Raw genomic sequence first — 20,584 nt, 5'->3', positions numbered from 1 at the left:
TTTAGCAATACCCGGATGATGAGCGGCGCTGTAATTACGTCACACACAGCCTCGACGGAGCCTGTAGTTTACAGATATCTGATATGATTTATATGATTTATGTTAGATATATATGATTTATAATAGGTATATATGATTTTTGATAATCATTCACCACAATACCTTAATTGTTTTTTTTTGCCTGCATTTCAAGAATAAGCTAAAGCTTAAAAAAATATGTTTTGATTTAAGCGTATGTGGCGTCTTTTCATTATCAATTATGCCAACTTGGCGGCCGATGTTCAATATTTTTCCTACTTAAGTAAAATATTTCTACTTCTACTTTAATTTATCTTTTTTTCTGTAATATTCGTACTATATCTTAACTTCGCTGTATAACGTATATTATAGCTGACCTCCGAAAATTATCTCTTAAATCAAAGCCGTAGAATTTTTGAATCATTGACCATTTAATTGGAATTTCTTTTCTTTTCAAGAATGGTGAGCCATATTTGATATTGGTTATTGCTTCATCAAGTGGAAGTTTCTTCTATCAATTTTAAATTCCAGGTATTTTTATTTTTTAATCCTTTTTAACTTTTGCATTAGATCGTGCTCTTACTCCTACTTAGTACAAAAGTATTTTTTAATTATATCACATTAATTTAGAACATCTCATTTTTTTGGGAAAATTATTATGGAATGGTGACTTCTTAAAAGAATAATCTTAGTTTATTATAGATGATATAGATTTATAAAGCATTTTTTTATCGTGTAATACTTATTTTGGATTGTGATATTTTGACTTATGTAAACAACCTCATTCGAGTCTCTGCTTCCAATACTCCTTATGTAAATTTAGACCGTAAAATAAAATAACGTACACACTTTTAAACATGTTATTAGCTTGAAATGTTAGAGCGCTATTTAAATACTTGCAACTTAGATAACTTACAAATTAAAGAACTTAATAATGGAACATGTTAATTACGTTGTTTTTAAATATTTGATGATTATATGTTGGAATTATCACAAATTGCAGATAAAACTTCTAAGTAACTATTAGTACATTTGTAATTAGTAAGATATCAACAGTCCTTCTTTAATAAAGCGAAAAGTAAAAATTGATGCTACGTAAGCAGGTTCAGTGAATATTTGCACAATTATCTTTTAGAGGTAGCCTAGAGGTTTGACATCAAATTCTGGATTAAGTTCCACCATAGGAACTAATACTAAAAAATGTTGATATTATACATGCCACATTGATTAAAGGTTTTAATATTATAAAATCGGAAAGTGCATGGTAATATGTTCTTACACGAAAAACATTAAAACTGGTCATGTGTAGCATCTTTTGATGATTATAATCTGTGGAACCACTTAAACCATTAAGATCACAAATCTAAACTTAACATTTCGATAGCTGGTAATGCGGTTTTTTTCTAGTTTCTTAATCAAATTTAAAACTCGTATATCAATGTTTTCGTTCAATTAGTTATCTGAATTTACTGTTTTGGCCACTTAATATTGAAATTACCGCGAGTAATCAAATGATTATCTTCCAATGGCAGTTCAAATGCATCGGTAAAATGTCGGACTCTTTAGTGTTAACTTTGGATTTTCCTTTATACTATTTTTTAATTCTATTACTGCAGATATTTCTCAACCAATTTTGTACTTAGTATTTTAAAAAAGATTTGAAATGCATATCGATATTAAAATTACTGGACCAATTCATAGGTTCATTTACCCTTTAGGTAAGTAATAAAACTTTCAGTGGTTTATCAATTGGTGGAAGTCCATTTTATGCATTTGCCTATTCAATGATTGCTTTGTTGTTTTAGTCTTATTCTTATCTACATTCAACTTTATACCATTAAACCATTTAAGTAATCATTACATACTGTTTAAAAGACATCTGATGTTCATTAAACACATGACTCGCATAGAAAAAATTAAAAGCGTTTAAAATCGAGTTTCAAAGGGCATGACATTTAACGCCTTTCTAAAAGTTTTCTAACTGTTTATTTGATTAATCTTATATAGAAACAGGACACCAATTGATATTTAGTAATGATTTCTGTCCCAGTCTTTGACAGTTATCAAGCATGTTTAAGGTAATTCCAACGTTGTTTCGGATACCTTTCTTCATGTAGCTTAATTAAACTATCAATTAATTTGTTATGAAATTTTGTCTAAAAAATGGTCTTAAAACAATATCTTAAATTTTTGATAAAGATTGACTGAAGATTGAAACTAAAATAATATTAAACTTTTATTTGGATCAAAGTTGAAATTATTTAGCAGATTTTATGTCCGTACTTCCCGACAGGTTTTAGAAAATTTATTTTAAGCAGTATTTATTCACTCTATTATCCTGGTGGAACATCTATGGATAGATTTCCATTAATAAAGGGTAGATTTATTTGGCCTTCTAGTCTGAAAGACTGCATCTAATTCTTCAAAAATTGCACCACCTGTTTTTGTAAAATTTAGAGGCATTCTAAGTCTTTCGTAATAGAATGTTCCTGTTTCACACGATTCAGTCACATCCCTCTGAACATAATAAGGCATCTGATAGTAAACATTGCATCCTTCTGAACATATAAACATCTGATGGTAAAAGTGACTACCAAATGATGGTAGTCACTTTTACCATCTCGCATGTGTCGATAGAATTTTCAGAGTGATCAGAATATTTCTCAATACCTAATATGAAAGCTGAATTCTGTATTGAATAGTAAAATTCCGAATTTTCAGATTTTGATCATTAGAAATTATAATGTCAAGTCTTAGTTCAAAGTTTGAATTTTAATTATTTGTCATTTCTCGAATTTCAAATTCACAATGGATCCTAAGTTATTATGCGATCACAAATGGCTTGTTACAATGATTAAATTAAAGTTGCTAAGCATTATTGCTATTTTTTATCAAATAGACAAGGATCCTTCCAATAATCAAACTGGGTATTCCTACAAGTCTGAAAGATGCTTCCCGTTATACTATTCTATGAATATTTATGACTTCCTACAAAATTTATGCTATTATTTTACACTATTTTTGCAACTCCTGAATTCATTCATTCAATCAATTAAGTATATATAGAACTTAAAGCCAGCTTCATCTTCAAATCACTTAAAAGGGATGCTAATTATACAAGAATATTGCTCGAACGACTTATGCTTTTGTCCGACTTGACACTGTACAGCATCTCTACTAAGACTATACACAGCTTTATTCATGACAGATAAAATATTTTTTGGGTATACATGGGCAAAGGCAGAGTATAGGAACTTTGCTCAGGCTCTTAAAAATATGGACATGCCATTAGGTTTCCCCTTACGCCTTTAATCAATTTCTTTAAGATAAGATGCTTTATAGATAAAACATTACAAATTATGCCGAATGGCCAGCAGGCCTTCGATTCTACTCTAGCCAATTGTTTCTTCCAGTGATTTATGTCATTCTGTACTTTATGTAAATAAATTATTTTCATCTTTTAGAGTCTTAATATTTATAAACGTTATATATTTAAATGAGAATCTTCTACCACTCATAAGTTCCAAGTAGAATAAATTATGCACATATCATAATATATTGCAAAGATATATGAGCTGAAATCTGATAATAACCAAGTTCCCTGTAATAATTTATTTTCGTTTCTGGTAAGATAGAAAAGTAAACAATTTTCAAACGGATCAATAAATTTGTCTTGGGAAGATTTTTTTTTATAGTTAATGAATTATTCAAAGCTGAAACTTCACATTTCAGATATTTTCCAAATATTCGCTTGTTTTATTCAAAGACGTTTCCCACCAATGTGATAAATGGGCTGATGTAGAATATATAGTACAGAAAATTATTCTGCTTTAAAAATTCCGAGCATACATGTTTTCAAGATTATTTTGATGTATTATGTTCCAATATATCATTCTGAGGAGGAAGATATATTTCTGCTCAAATAATTGCTTTTCTATTCATATAAATTATCTGTGTTATTTGCTTCTTATTTTTACACTAAAAAGATTTATTTTCGTAGAGAACTGACTATTTTTGTTTCGTTATAAATGAAAGCAATTAGATTTAATTTATTGAAAGAAAATTTATAAAATTTATGTATATTTACATATATGTGTGTGTATAAAGTTATGTTTTAAAATCTATCTTCAAGATTAAATTAGAATTTCAAATCTAAAATTAATCAGTATTTTATTTGCATTCTTGCTTAAATTATTTTTGTTCTGTTTGTTTATAAATATATGTTTCAAATCGAATAAAATAAGGGGATTATAAAGAACTTTTAAATATTCCGTGTCGCATAAATTACTCTGAATTTAAAAATTCTTTCAAAACTTTTAAAAATCCATTCGATGTTATTGGAAAATCGAAATTCTTTCATTTTCTATTTGAATTTAATTTCGAAATTTCCAATACGGCATTAGTTTATTTTTAAAAATGTATAAGAAATCTTTCAGCTTGGATCTAAAACCATATTTATTGAAAATTTTAATTCAAATTTTAATGTCATTTTAAAATTCCCATTATTTATTTTGCAAAAACTTCTCTTAAATGTGGAAATGAAAATAAAAAAAAAACATTTCAGAAATTGTATTGATTACTTAAAGGTGCATCTTTTAAGTCATTATGAACCGGTAATTTTTTTTTTACAGCGTGAACAGGAAAAGTTAATATGGACAGCATGTTTAACGGATAATTTTTTTAAAGATATGAAGAAGGCTCAAATTAAAACCAAAAAGAAAAGTTCCTTTTTTAAGTAATTCTTACCGATTTTGTTATTAATAAATCATTGGATATTGCAGATAACTGGTGAAAAATGTTTCTGCAAACAAGAAGATCTATTAAACTGTCAGGGTTGAAGTTCTACTTTTAATAGGATAAAAAAGATAAAAAAAAAGAATTCAAATTTCATTATCTTTTCTATGTTTCTCCAGGAAATTCAGTTTGGCTCTTCGCTAAAAATATTTTTTTCTTTCATTTGCGTATTATTCTCATTAATGGGCACGTTTTCCCATTCAGGCATAAATTACTCAATTTAAAGAAGAACTGCAAATTTTTTCTGTCCTTTTTTGCTTCATTTCGCGCTTAAAGAACTTTCACCATCATGTTGTACTTTTCATAGTTATCTTGATCCTTTGGTATTACACGCGATTTGATGATGGGGATTTTTAATGCTTGTACAGGTTTTTTTTTTTTTTTTGCAAGTGTTTATTTTGTCTTTCACGATAGATGCTATAATGAGGTTAACTTCGGTAATACTTTTGCTATGTTGCTAGAATAAAAAAAAAGTGTTAGCGGTTTTTTAACATAACTGATCAGAATATGTAATTTTTGAAATTATAAAATGCGGTTACTCTTAATGAATGATATCTATAGATATCTGATTGAAATTATGCAGAGCTCCTGCATTTTTAGTTTGTCATCTATATAAGACTGTGCATCTCTAAGAAAATGTAATTTAATGTTATATTTTTTTATTGAATTGTTTAACTATTTAACAAAAAAATTGTCTAAAAAATTGAAAAATTGTTAAAAAATTAATAAAAAAATTCTCTAAAAAATTGAAAAATTGTTAAAAAATTAATAAAAAAATTCTCTAAAAAATTGAAAAATTGTTAAAAAATTAATAAAAAAATTCTCTAACTGTCCATATTGAGTTGCTGAATTCTTGTTAACTGTCCATATTGAGTTGCTGAATTCTTGTTAACTGTCCATATTGAGTTGCTGGATTCTTGTTAACTGTCCATATTGAGTTGCTGGATTCTTGTTAACTGTCCATATTGAGGTGCTGGATTCTTGTTAACTGTCCACATTGAGGTGCTGGATTCTTGTTAACTGTCCACATTGAGGTGCTGGATTCTTGTTAACTGTCCACATTGAGGTGCTGGATTCTTGTTAACTGTCCACATTGAGGTGCTGGATTCTTGTTAACTGTCCACATTGAGGTGCTGGATTCTTGTTAACTGTCCACATTGAGGTGCTGGATTCTTGTTAACTGTCCACATTGAGGTGCTGGATTCTTGTTAACTATCCACATTGAGGTGCTGGATTCTTGTTAACTATCCACATTGAGGTGCTGGATTCTTGTTAACTATCCACATTGAGGTGCTGGATTCTTGTTAACTATCCACATTGAGGTGCTGGATTCTTGTTAACTATCCACATTGAGGTGCTGGATTCTTGTTAACTATCCACATTGAGGTGCTGGATTCTTGTTAACTATCCACATTGAGGTGCTGGATTCTTGTTAACTATCCACATTGAGGTGCTGGATTCTTGTTAACTATCCACATTGAGGTGCTGGATTCTTGTTAACTATCCACATTGAGGTGCTGGATTCTCGTTAACTATCCACATTGAGGTGCTGGATTCTCGTTAACTATCCACATTGAGGTGCTGGATTCTCGTTAACTATCCACATTGAGGTGCTGGATTCTCGTTAACTATCCACATTGAGGTGCTGGATTCTCGTTAACTATCCACATTGAGGTGCTGGATTCTCGTTAACTATCCACATTGAGGTGCTGGATTCTCGTTAACTATCCACATTGAGGTGCTGGATTCTCGTTAACTATCCACATTGAGGTGCTTTTATTATTAAACTTTATATAATTGAATTGAAATATAAAAAATAATCATGTTGTTTAAAATATCCAAATTTTAAGCATTCTTTTAATGGAAAAATCATAGTTTTCATTTTCTTAGAAGTAAAATTTATACTAAAAGTTCACTGTTAACGGTTATTTAAAAATTTACCAGTTTGCAAGAACGTTGATAAATACATTAATAAGTCTGGAAACTTCTGTTATTTAAATAGATTTGTAGAAGGTATTAAATTTGTTTCATTTTAGTATCGTAAATATTTAAATAAAGGGCGAATTTGCCAAGAAATGGATGATTTCTTTTTTTTTAACTTTAAGAAAGACAAATTTGGCTTTTTGTCATGAAAATAGAAACATATGCTAAATAAAATGAAACTGTCATTTTTTTCAATGAATATACTGAATGAATAAGTATTTATTATTATAAAATTGGTAATCGATATTATACTGACTTTAAAAAATGTAAAAATATTTAATTTTTCTACTGATTTGCATTTTGTTCAATTGCTTTGTCAATGAGAATCTTGTAATTTCAGAAACATATTTGATAATACTAATAATCTTTTAAAATTCTGCGTTATGGCGAGGGGATATTTAATAATAGTTGATGTTGTTATCTCCCAAACAGGAATTTTATTTACACTGCGATGGGTTTTTTTTTCGTGGCGCATCTGTTATAATTGATTATTATTGAATTTTTTTAGTTATATAAACAGTCCCCCAACTACATAAATTCGGATTAGTGAAATTCTTCATTCTCAGGGGTTGAAAACGGTCTAAAGAATCACACCTTTATGACCACTAATTTTCCTGAATATCGTTTTCGATCAATTTTAAGAAAAATAATGACACATGCATGGTATTAAAAGTAGTAATTTTTGAAATTATCATCTTGTACATCAAAGTATGAGCATATATATAGAGGTACAAGAATGGATCTGAATTAAATAGTACAATGTTCAATGAAGTAAGTGGACGTACAATGAAATAGTGCAATGTTCAATGAAGTAAGTGGACGTGCAATGAAATAGTGCAATGTTCAATGAAGTAAGTGGACGTGCAATGAAATAGTGCAATGTTCAATGAAGTAAGTGGATGTACAATGAAATAGTGCAATGTATAATGAAGTAAGTGGATGTTCAATGAAATAATGTACTGAGCCGTTTTAAAAATGGAGTTTTAATAAATATTTAGGCTGCATAAATTTCATTTCTTTCTATTTATGTTACAATTGAATTTCGATAGATAAAATTCTTTGAAATAAATGGTTTTGTAAAAATTTAGGAGATGTAATTTTCACATTTTAAATTAATATTTTTCGATGAACCATATATTTTGTTATTGAAAATTTGTTAAAAACTAAAGATCAAATTAGTAGGGCTCAAGTTCGATTTCTATTCACCGAGTCTAAGGAATCGTACTGTGCTGGATTTAAATGCTAATAACAATATAATTTGTAAAATCATATTCTATGATTTACTAATTTGACTTTTTAAAAAATATAAATCTAATTCAGAAGAAATTGTTTTTTTAAAATTATTTTTCTAAAAATACTTATTGAGAACAATTCTTAATAGTAAAATTAAAACAAACTATATGATGGATTATGTACTAAACACTCGCTTGTTGTATCCAATTTTATAAAATACAAAAAAAATCATTACTGAGTTTTTACATATTGGTTCTCTTTTATTCATTTTTTACAGGATCATTCCAGAAGGAAAACATTTTATGTTTAAGGTTGAGTAGTATATGTCAAAATTTGTTTTTTTTTAACTGAGTGATCAATTTTTGAATGGCTACAATGCAATATTGCTGTAAATCTTTGGAAAAAGTAATAGAAAATAATGGTGGACATTACTAAATGCAAATTACCTTGCGTAAAAATGGTCATTAATGGGGGGGGGGCATTACTAAATACAAATTATTTTTGAGTAAAAATGATCATATTAATTAGATTTCTTAAACAGTGATAATGGATGTAAAAGTACATATAGATATTTTAAAGCGATATGTTAATAAAATTTACAAACAAATTGTTTACTTTATTCTCATTTTATTTTCTTCTATTTTATTCGGAAAAAAATTTGGATGTTTTTAAGACAGAAATAAAGCATCTATATGGATAAGTATAAGCAAAATAATGCAACAAAATTAATCTAGCAGTTATTATTTTGAAATTTATTTTTTTCTCATTTAATTTAAATTATATAAGCAAAATGATTAATTTTCATAAAATTATTAAAATTTAAAATTAAAACAGATCAATAAAAAAGAAATGTGTTTTAAATAAGTTTGAATTTCACACTGCAATAGGAAAGCAACAAGACTGAACTTAAAACCTATTTCAATGACTTAATAGCCTTTTTATTCTATTTCCTCAAATTTCATCGTAAATTTTCAAAACATTAAGTATACAATGCAATCTTTCAAAGAGTTTAACAACAAACTCGGATAAAATTTTCAATTCCTATAGGAATAGAGGAATACTAAACTGAATATTGATTTAAATTCCATGAGAGGAAAACGTGCTTGACGACTAAAGTTCATCAGCCCCTTTCCACCCCCAACATTCAACTAATAGGAGATCACGATTCTTGTACGAGTTTTGATAGGATTTCGGAATTCCAGTCGAGAACGGGTGAAAATCCATTTACCAGAACTTCCTGGGCTATACTCGAGGTAAATTTCATGCTACTTTTAACAGCGAGCGAAGGGCAATCATCTCGGAATCGTCTGCGCGCAAATGCATATGCAAGGAGGTATTCGAATGACGAAGGGTGGTTTCGAGTGGCCAAACTTCTGATTAGGATGATTGAAATCAGCACCTGGTTATTGAGAAGGTACTTGAAAAAAAAAGCTGGGGATAAATAAGGTTCAGGAATTTGTGATTATTTGTCCAAAAGGAGCTTGGTTCCATGTCATTCGAATTAATTTTGATTTAACTTATTAATTCAGAAATACATTATAAAGAGAACATAAGATATATTAGTGATAGAATTTAGGTAATTTCTAAAACTAATCTAATATTTCAATGAAAGCGTGAATTTTATAACCTAGTCATCATATCTGAATTGTAGAAAAATAGCTGTTATAGATTTTAATTTGATGATTATTCTTTAAAAAACATCAGAAAATTCGGAAAAAATCGGAAATTAAAGAAATTGATTTTGTTTCCGGTTTGTTTCTTTTTCGGGTAACGGAAATGCTTCAACTTTCCCCTAGCAATCGCCTGAATACTTACGTGTTAAGTCTAACTTCTGACTCTCCAACCCGCCAGAAGGCACACGGATAAAAGTACTGAATGACTGGACCGCCGCAACAGCAACACTGGCGGGAACTGTGGTTGAGTTCTAAGGGCCATCACCGGCCACGTTACAACCCTTCCCGAAGGACGTATGTTCCGTCATCGATGGGAGGAGCCAGATCATCACATTTTTGTGTACCCTCCATGGTGGTGAGCTCCAACCACCATATCGGAAGCATCTCATCCTCATTTCGAGGTGCCCCCCCGGGGGTTTCAATACACGTGCTAACCCTGAACTGTTTTTTTTAATAGTAAAGGGATATTCAGTGGTATCAGATGGAGAAAAATATTAGAAAAAAAAGACCTAGAAAGAATTTGACAATTTAAAAAGAAAAGCTGATCGTGAAGCTGTTCAATTGTTGGAGATATAATTTAACAATGTTGTCATTGTGAGGCTGTGAGTTTTGAATAAGAAGTAGGCCAATGGGAAATTGTTCCCATAATGAAAAGATTAAGCATCCAGCATTGAATGAATAGCCAATAGAGTTTAAAAACTCTAAACATTGAAACTGATGAACATCGCGCAGCATAGGACAAAATCGGGATTGGCGAGCGAAAGCGAGCTCTCTAGTATATACCACGCGAATTCTTTACTTTCTCTCAGAAACTGATTACTAAGGCTGATGGCAAAACATATTTTTAACAAACTGGGAGAAATAAAGAGCTGTATATCAATTTTTAAAGATATACCAGTATAAAATTTTAATTCTCATACAATTTCAAATAAGTAAAACACATCTGCGAATAAAATATAATTGGTATAGGTTATTTTGTAATTTAGATATAAATATGTAAGTTGACTTCACTGAAAACTGCTTTAACCCCTATAAACATTCAGTATGAGAATAACAAGAGAATGAAACTTGCATCACAAATTAATATTTGAATCGATAATTTCTCCCATATTAATAACAAAGAGGTTGCGTATTTCCCACATTTTATTTCGGCAGAAGGAAATTCCAGGTGTTCTTAATCGAAATGTTACAGAAGGCACTTAAAATAAATGCTATAATTGTTCCCTCCATGTTACTTCATTATTTCCGACCGGAATTCCATTAACAAGTTTTGTGATGAGGCTTAAGGTAATTCGAAGATAATTAGAATTATCTTTCGGACGCCTTCATCTAAAATGAATTGCCCTCTGACCGATAAATTATAATGAAATGTTAGAGGCCAAGGAAAACGAACTTAATTTCAAATCGTTTTAACAATTTGATGAATTTGAACAAAGTTCTATATTAAACTATGTTAATTAAATATACAATTAATTTGCCGGTTACGTAGCATTAATATTGGATATTAATTTTAGAAAGTTATAGAATTAAGGAACCGGATTAGATTAAAAAGGTGCTTTTTTGCAAAAGAAATTTTATTTTATAATCTAAAAATATAGCCTCATTTTGGTAGATTTTAAAATAACTGTAGAACAATTGCCGTAAAATTATATAATATTGCTACTTTGAAATATAAATAATAAAATTTCTACTTTTTACCCCAAAAATGATTAAATGTAACCTGACTGGGGTTGGGACTTTAGATGTTTGGAAAAGCGGGGCTTTGTCAGATGGGTTACGATTTCAGTTAGTATGAGCTAAAAGGAGAGTTTGTGTATGGCGCAGACCCCACGAAGCAATGGACCCAAGTATTTAAAAAGGCTCTTTGTAGGCTGGTGTGTCCATAATGGAGTGAGTTCTTTTTACATGGAATAGACTGGGTCTTCTGGTCCAGTTGAACCAGCCATTAACTAGAAATGGTTATGTTAAGCTATTTCAAGATCACTTGCAGCTATTCATGAATTTCATGTGCCCGAACAATGATGGAATTTTTCTGAATGACAATATGCCATAATTTGTCCACCATGATAGCTGAATATTAATACCTTCGAATATTTATGGAGCATAATCAAGAAGTCAGTTCTTGTACAAAATGCTGCACCGGCAACAGTTTCTCAATTAAGAACGTGTATAGAAGCCTCAAGGCTCATATTTCTGCGGGGAGCCTTCAATGAGTTGTTGATTAGATGCCATACCGAGTTGTTGCCCTTTGTCGGATAAAAATAAAGGTTCGACACAAGGAGGTATCTCATGATTTTTGTCACCTCAATATATCTAAAATACATATATAATGTACGCTTGTGAGTGTGTGTATTCGCACGTTGCATATGTGTTTAGAGCTCTTGAAACATTGATTATTTTCTAATCATTTAAATTGTGTCTTCCGAGCACAAATTTCCCATACTTTCAAAATCTAATTCCTGTAACTTTATTACAATATCGCGTGAAAACCATACAATTAAATAAGTGTTTTCTCATCTAAATTGCTCAAAACTTCTCATTGGAAACTACATAAATTGGGGATATGTTACGATACCTTCTTTTTCATATTTCTATCTTACTATGATGAAAACATTGCTCCCTAGTCATAGATTAAACAAAAGGAAATTATATGCTGAAAAAAAATCGAACATTTAGTCATAAAAAAGGAATAAAGAGTTATTTTCTTACTCATTTAACGAAAGTTTTAATACGCATACGTGACGCATACGTTAATACGCATACGTTAAAATTCATTTAATTTAAAAAGTTTCTTCGCAATGATCAAGAACTTTCTATTTGTAATATATGTGCAGCCTATGTACCAGTGATACACTTTTTTCTTCAAGGAGACTCATAAAAGCAATCAAGCGTGGTTTCGTGGATTTTATTAAAAGTACCATTCCAGTGCACTTTGTCACTAATGTAAAATGAAATATTTCCTCCTTGGCAGTAAGTAAGTAAGTAAAAAAAAACCACACTATTTAAATTGCAGTTTCTTCTTTGCGTTTATAAATTTTCAAGAGAGAATTATTTTCTCCGGTAGTACGTTTCCATGTCTTATTAAGTTTCGACTTTTTATGGAATGTCAGTAAGAGGGCAAATCATTACTTTCATTTTTTAAATAATATTCTAGAATATATCTTGTATATGAGTTTATTAATTTTATTATTGAAATATATTTTTATGCTTATTAAAAAAATAACTATTAGTTTTAAGAGCTTTTATGGAATAATACAATGAATGCGAATTTTTTTCCCCGTATGTAATTTTATTTTATATATTTCTTTATTATATGTACTATATGTATTGAATTTAAAAGAATTTAGGAAGACAAAAGTAGAATCCAGATAAAGGAGTTGATTAACTTATTTATTAAAACTTTGCATTTGAATGATTCCATCTCTTATTTTATATCTTTCCAATTTATTAAGCAATAAATTTAAATACATAGTTGCTTGTTTTCTGTTTCTATAAATTCTTCTTCAGAATACTCATGGTATATTTATAAATATTCTGATTATAAATTGTATTATATTCTAAAAACGAACTTAAATATTGAAGGACATATATAAAACTAACAATTAAAAAGTATTTTTCATAAGCCAGCCATTCAGTTAAGATGCTTAGATATGCAATTAATGCATGAGTTAAGAGCTCTTGATTAAAGAATGCAGGCATGACTTGTGGATCAAAATGACATTGTAATATCAAAGTATTATCAGATCTTGAAGTCTGACATTAATAAACAAGGATGCAATTAAAATCCTGGAATGTTTATATAGGAAACAGGACCAAATTTGAGCTTTTTTTTTTGAAAAAACAATAATTCCTTTAGCACTCACACAATTTAAAGAAATTCTCACATTGGCGCTTAATTTTTAAAAATGCTAGCTTAAAAGTAAATCCAAAGATTCGAATCAATATCAATGACCTAAAATTTACGCTATCGACCATCATGGAACGGGTTGGATATGTTCATGGCGGTATGTGTGCTTGAAGTTCTTGTTTGAATACACCAGCAGAGGATGCAATGAATATAAAATATTAATGCATTTTTATCCATTTAAAAACCGAGTAAGATGAGTTACACCTTAACGAAATATACCTGAACAAGAGTGCCATTTTACTTGCTAATTATACGAAAAATTGCAGGGTTTAAATCATTTTCATTCAAGCATATCTATTTATCTCAGTATATGTTTATATAAACACAGAATATCTTTCAATAATACAAATTTGGAAATAAATATTTCTAATTTCTGGTGTCTTCCCTTATAGTATCGAAATGTTTCAGTATAACATCTAAACTAAGACAAAGTTTTAGTTGAATTCTTAGAGCATAAAAATATATTTTATGGTAAAAACATTTCTTTTTTGTTGGAATCGACAAAATTTAACTTTTCATCTTATACTTATAGTACATATTCGTTTTCAATATTTAAAGATTGGGCATCAAACTACTAATAGCAAATTTAATGGTTCGAAAAAGTCTTTTTACATATCATCATTTATACATTTGTTTTTTAACAATCGTATTTAATTTTATAAGTAAAACATTTTTGAACAAATTTCTGAAAGAATACATTTATAAAAATAAACTTAATACATCTTCTGAGCATCGCCTTATGTTTCATTTATAGTTTACCCATTAAGGTTTCTAGGGATCCATAAATATTCTATGAATAATAGTTGACACTGATTAATGTTCGCCAAGTCATACCGCTAAGGAGCAGAATCTGTCAGGAAACCGCGGCATGATGTCTTTATTAAAGACCATAAACGTCACCTACAAAACAGATTTATATCTCCAAAGAAGGAAGATGTATTAGATGTTAATGTCTCTCTTGGATAAGTGCTGAAAACGGGATCCAAGGATTAATAAACAATGTTATTTCGCTTTTTTGGAGCATATTCAGACACAAGTTGCTTGAAACCTGTTTTTTAGAATAATTTTATTGTATTTTAATAGATGTTTACTTTTAAATTATTGAATGTTATATTAAATGATATCATTTCCTTCAAAAAATAGAGAATATCTACATACTGTTTCTTCTAAAATCTATTTTTAATATTTGTCTGTGTGGAGTCATTACGAGTATGTGACCTAAATTTTAATATAGTACTTTTCCTAATTCCATTAAATGTGGATTGAAGCTATTTTTTTGTGTGCTTATTTTGGATTTTCTTTTATTTCTTTGGGGTTAACAATATTGTTTGAATGTGGAAAATTTAGAGATTAACTAGACAAGAAACACATCCTCAGCAGGCTATTTTCTTATTTTTTGCAACCTTTATGTCCATAAAATTTAATTTTCATATATTTTTTGAAACTGTGTTAAGTACTTATTTTTAGATTGAATAACAGGACTATTAAAATATGAAAATTAAAAATGTTTTGCTGAAAAAAGCTATTTTGAGAAGTTACATAAAATATTAATTGAATATTTTAGCGAGCATTAATTCTGGTGAACCGGCTGATCACCAAAAGCGGCTAGTTATTAATAAAGATTGCTATTAATTTTTACTCACTTGGCTTCGATTTTTATTCTTGAAGACATGTATTTACATTACATTATAGGCATGTAGTGCAGTTTATTCGTTATCAAATAAAAATATCTATATAATATTAAATAACAAACACAAAAATGTAACTTCTATGCTTGCAAAGCCAGCATCTTTGCATTTTGTGAGAAATGCCTTTTAGTGAATTCTACGACATTTTAATTCACTTCCTTTTATTATTTTAAGAACGAAATAAAGTTAAAGGAGAAATTAAATTTATTAAATATTTTGACTTTTGAAAAGTAGACAATACATATTATATGTTTAATTTGTTTTAAGGTTTTATTCACGCTTGAGGCAATGGAAACTCTTCTCTCTTACTTAAATTTGTAATATATACATCCACCTAGTATAGTAACTTTAAAAGAATCATCTCTAATTTAGAAGTGAAGTTTATGTTGTATCCTGTAATTGCCTTCTAGAAATACATGTTCTAGATTAAACGCAGATTCAGATATTGAATATTAGATGAAAATTCATCCATTGTAGATGGCTTACATCAAAGACCAATAAAATTAGATTTTAACTTTTACACTTTTATTCGATTTCCTAATTTAATACTTTGAAAGCAAAGACTCTATGTAATTAAATCTGCTTAGACTATATCTGATATTTCAACTAAGCTAAGATTCACACAATGTCTGTTGCACATACAGTTAATTGAATCAACTATATTGAAAGGGCAGTATTCAAAATTGTAATACAAATCAATTTAATTCAGAAATTTAATATACGTTTAAACCAAATGTCGAACAGTCATGAGAATTAAAATTTCTTATTCAATTTAACATTTTAAGGAATAATCTTTCAGCTGTTTCGAAACAGTGCCTAGCTTATGCTTGGTTTCAGTATTAGTGTCTTATTATGCTAAGATTTTATAGCATAGATTCTGTTAATCTAATCAATATTATATTGATTCATTGAACTCAGTATACTTATGCATAAGGAGTATTTAGCGAGTTCACTCTAGTCTTGGATCAAATATTCTTTTCTAAACTACTAGAAATAGAAATGTACTTACAAATGGGAGATGGTTTGACACACATAAATAATTATATTCTATATTATTTCAGTAAAAAATGTGAATTTATAGAAAAATCGAATTCTAATTCTTTATACAATCTCAGTTTTATTAGATTATTAAATAAAAGTAAATTATTCTTTGCAGAAATTTTAAATTAAATAAGCTAGAGACTGTGTTTTGCGATCAAAATTAACGGAGTTATAATTACTTAACTATCGCTTTTTTAGAAGGTGTTAAAGTATTTCAATAACCACTTCGAAGAAGTTGAGCTATCATAGTTTTATAGAGATGGCCGCTGAATGGGTTAAAATGATGAAATTCAAAGATTTACTACTCAGTTTTTTTGTAGGTACAGAAGATGGAACTTTATTTAAAATGTTAGTCAAACATATTTTTCTAAAAAAATATCTTAAAAATATTGGGTAGAGAGGTAAGAAATTGAAAAACGTTTTTCAATAGTATATTTATTGATTCACATAACATAAATATACATACTTACATTAATTGGAAATTTTTGAATTGAGTATATTTAACAATTTATGAAGAAACCTTTAGGGTAAATCTTACACATGATAATATAAATATACATACAATAAATTTTAAGTTTGATTTTTCCGAGAATTAATTTTAATATCTGACACAATTTAATCACATGAAGTTCTGAGATATTATTTGTTCTTTATTAGTATGCATATGATATTGTAAAGCGAATTTCAGTATTAGTATGCACATGCAAATTTAAATTATATGTAAGAACTCCGGAATGAAGAAATTTCTTCCATGTTTTTAAAAACAAATAAATTTACGTTTAAATAAGAATAAAAATATGTTTCAAAATAATAATTAAAAAAAATTTAAAAAAATTAAAAAATATTTAAAATAATTAAAAAACACATTTAAATTTAAAGAAATAAAATAGATCTAAATGTTATGAATATTTTTTTAAATATTTTTTTTATCTTTGCCCCTAATTACGATAATAAAATACTTTTAAGAGTTTTAAGCAACAGATCGTAATATGATACTCTCTCAAGATAATCAGCTTTTTATCACAACGTAAGAACGTTACTTATCTTACTGATCTCGAACTTAATTTGATGAAAAGAAATCTCTGCTGTCCTTTTCCCAAATCACATTAAAAGAATTCTTTCAATTAAAAGTTATCTCTTCAGGGCTAAATACATTTGAGGAACGCTGTCGTTTGCACGAATGTAAACTACTTTAGTTATGTTTAATTAACGTGTATATATTTATCTTTAGTTGGATGATTTAAATAAACTTTGAAATTCTTTCATCAATATAAAAACTTAGTTTTGAATAAAAAAGTAAATCCTTCAGGTAAAACACTTCTGTATGGACCCAATTTAATCAAAGTTAAAGTGGAATTCAGAAACCGAAATATAGTACTCCTCACATGCTTATGAGATGAAAAAGTTTAATTAATTAAAACTTGTACTTAAAGTTGGAAATGGTTTGAAATAAAACAAAATGAATGAATGAATGAATTTTATAGAAAATATTGACGGAGTGATTTTCAAAGTTCAAAATAAATACTAAGTTTGAATCATGAATGAAACTGGAAGAGCAGTACTAACTGTGGAGAACATGTGTTGAGATGAGTAATGTGAAAATGCGAAAAAATGTGTTGCATCCCTTTTACCATTGTTTCCACATATATGCAAAAATAACTATATTTAAAAACCACATCTATTCTCGGTGATTATAGAATCAATTCTAGTTACACAAGAATATATTCTTAACAAAAAATATTTATGAAGTTCAATGATGTCATATTATCCAACATATTATAGAATCATTATTCTCAAAGCCTGTTTATTATATTTTTTTACAAAATTGCTTTGTTTTTCTAACCATTGATAGATAAAAGCATTTATAAGAAATTTTAGTTCTTTTCAAAATAATTTCTTGGCCTTTTATTGTAGTCTTCACCTTTCTTACTACTGGGAATTGTGAAACTTTGGATTATATCAAGGGCAAATTATTTAAAATTTATTTTAATTTTCTTGCAGGCCTTTTGTGTTAAAAAAGCAACAACACACGAAAATGGACAGTGATAAGTTCAAAAGTGAATAATTAGTATCAAATTGCCATATGTTTGAAAGTATAGCCGTGGGATTTTGCATTGCTCTTTTTTGAAAAACGTCAACTTCCTGTTCACACACATTACAGAATCTATTATTTGGGGATTTTTAAAACCTCCTGTTTATTTATTCATTCATTCAGTCATTATTATTTTTATTATTCAATGTCGTTAAAAAATGGATCTTCTAGTATTTTTTGTTATATTATGTAAATTTTTGGAGTTTTAATTTAGAATTCTACAGAGCGTTTTCTTTAGTTTCAATAAATTAAGAAGGAAAATCATTCCTTTTTTAAAAAAAATAGTTTGTTTGATTTTACGCTTTTTCTACAGTAATGTTTGAGAGATTTTATAAAATTAGTACCGACACGTCACAGTTTTCTTTTAACAGAAATCTAATTTTTATATTCAAAAATTCAAAATATTCTTTAATAAATTTTTTGAATCAATATAACTTTTAAATAGTTTGATATTAATCTTTCTTTTTCTAGGATGTCTACATAAATAAATTAAGAAACCGGGCACGAGTTCTCAAAATACTCAAACTGCCATTTCTTAACTTTTAATCTTTTAAATAGTACTAGATTGCAAAATTATTTCACTTTAAATTTTAAAAATTGAAGCATTATCTCCTTACAATGTAATATTTCATATTTAAATAACTTTTTCTGACAATGGGTGTAGGGCGATGTTATGTTTTTCCATCCTTTAAGAGACACGAGTATTCTTAGAGTCCCTACCGCAGTTTGTGTGAGCGTTTGTTATTTCTCGTTCAATTTCGAAGCACAAAGTCATTTAATTAGCCAATTTTATTTAAATGCTTCTAATCTATGTCCTGTATCTCTAATTATAATAGAAGGATTTTTTAAATAATTTACGTCTAAAGTTATCTTTTTCAATAGTATTTTAATGGAGGAAGTCTTCTTTAAAACCTTCAAAGCAAGGTTGGCTAGGATGGAATTTGCTATCAATAAATATAAATTAAAATAATCTTCTAAAATAATCTAAATAAATCGACAAGAAGCTTTGAAATTCTTTTTAAAAACGTTAGGCAATTCTAATCTTTTGTATGTATTTCATTTCATACTGTGCCTCGGACTATTGATTCAAGCAATTGTACTCTATTCATTTCTTCCTATGCCATGTCCTAAAGCCGCAAGAAGCAGTTCTTGATTTTAAATATTATAATCTATAATCAGAACTGCTATTATAAATATTATAATAAATAAAATATTAATCAGAATTTATCAAAAATTCAGTTTTCATTATTTTGATATCATTAAAATTTGAGGAACTATTAGTCTATAATAGTTCTATAACTAATGAGACTAATAGTTTGATAATCTATTAGTCTAATTATACTATACCAATCGTACTGGTCTCAAAATTAAGTTATGTTTTACCCGAGTAATGCATTAGTTTTTAACCAACAGTAAATCTTTTATCTATGTATGCAGTTAAAAAGTAATTTCTTATGAAGGTATTAAGCTTTAGTAGGTTCATCATGAAAGATTTATTATAGATGTTACAAATGCATTGAATTAAATTCAATAACCGTTTAATGGTTTAATTTTTAATATTTATTTGGAAAAATATTGATTTTGTTTTATTTCTCAAAAACTGCGTTTTTCGAAAAAAACATGTTGAAAATCAAGGTGAAAAACATAATAAATTATTTAAAAATTACTATTTAAAGCTAAGGAAAAAAGTCGAAGAAAATAAATAATAGAAATAGATGGAAATCACCTTCGTTCCTACAAAATTTCTCATTTTAACTGAATACCCAATTTTATTGTACTACAACTTCAAGAGTTTATAACAGGTTGGAATTTGTCCTTTCCCTGTATTACAATAATTTGTCTGAATGTCATGGTTATTGAAGTACTCTAATTTGGACAGAAGAAAAGGTGCTTTGTTTCCATGTACCGAAACCAATTTTATGAGTAAATTACAGGCTTGTGGTACCACACAGGATTGAATCGGAACAGGGCTATATTAATGCATTTATTACTACTTCGAGTATTTAATTAAATTCTGAATTGAATAGGAAAATTACCCTAAGTGCAAACCAGATAATGCTCCAACAAATTTGAAGGCGCAGAGTAATTGCAAAACAGCTTACTATAGAGCGCAGATATAATGATTTCCCTTAATCAGATTCAGAATGCATTAGTT

The 20,584-nt window shown here is 28.4% G+C and overlaps 1 long non-coding RNA gene across 1 annotated transcript in view; it reads left to right on the top strand.

The window, feature by feature from the left end:
* Positions 1 to 403: 403 nt before the first annotated feature.
* LOC129981292 (uncharacterized) overlaps positions 404 to 20,584 on the top strand; it is a 103,300-nt gene continuing 83,119 nt past the window's right edge. The window contains exon 1 of the long non-coding RNA XR_008785300.1: positions 404 to 549. This is a non-coding gene — a long non-coding RNA (uncharacterized LOC129981292). The remainder of the gene's footprint in view (positions 550 to 20,584) is intronic.

Source organism: Argiope bruennichi, chromosome 8 (assembly GCF_947563725.1).
Source record: "Argiope bruennichi chromosome 8, qqArgBrue1.1, whole genome shotgun sequence".
Taxonomy (NCBI): Eukaryota; Metazoa; Arthropoda; class Arachnida; order Araneae; family Araneidae; genus Argiope; species Argiope bruennichi.
This window is presented reverse-complemented; position numbering and strand designations above follow the sequence as displayed.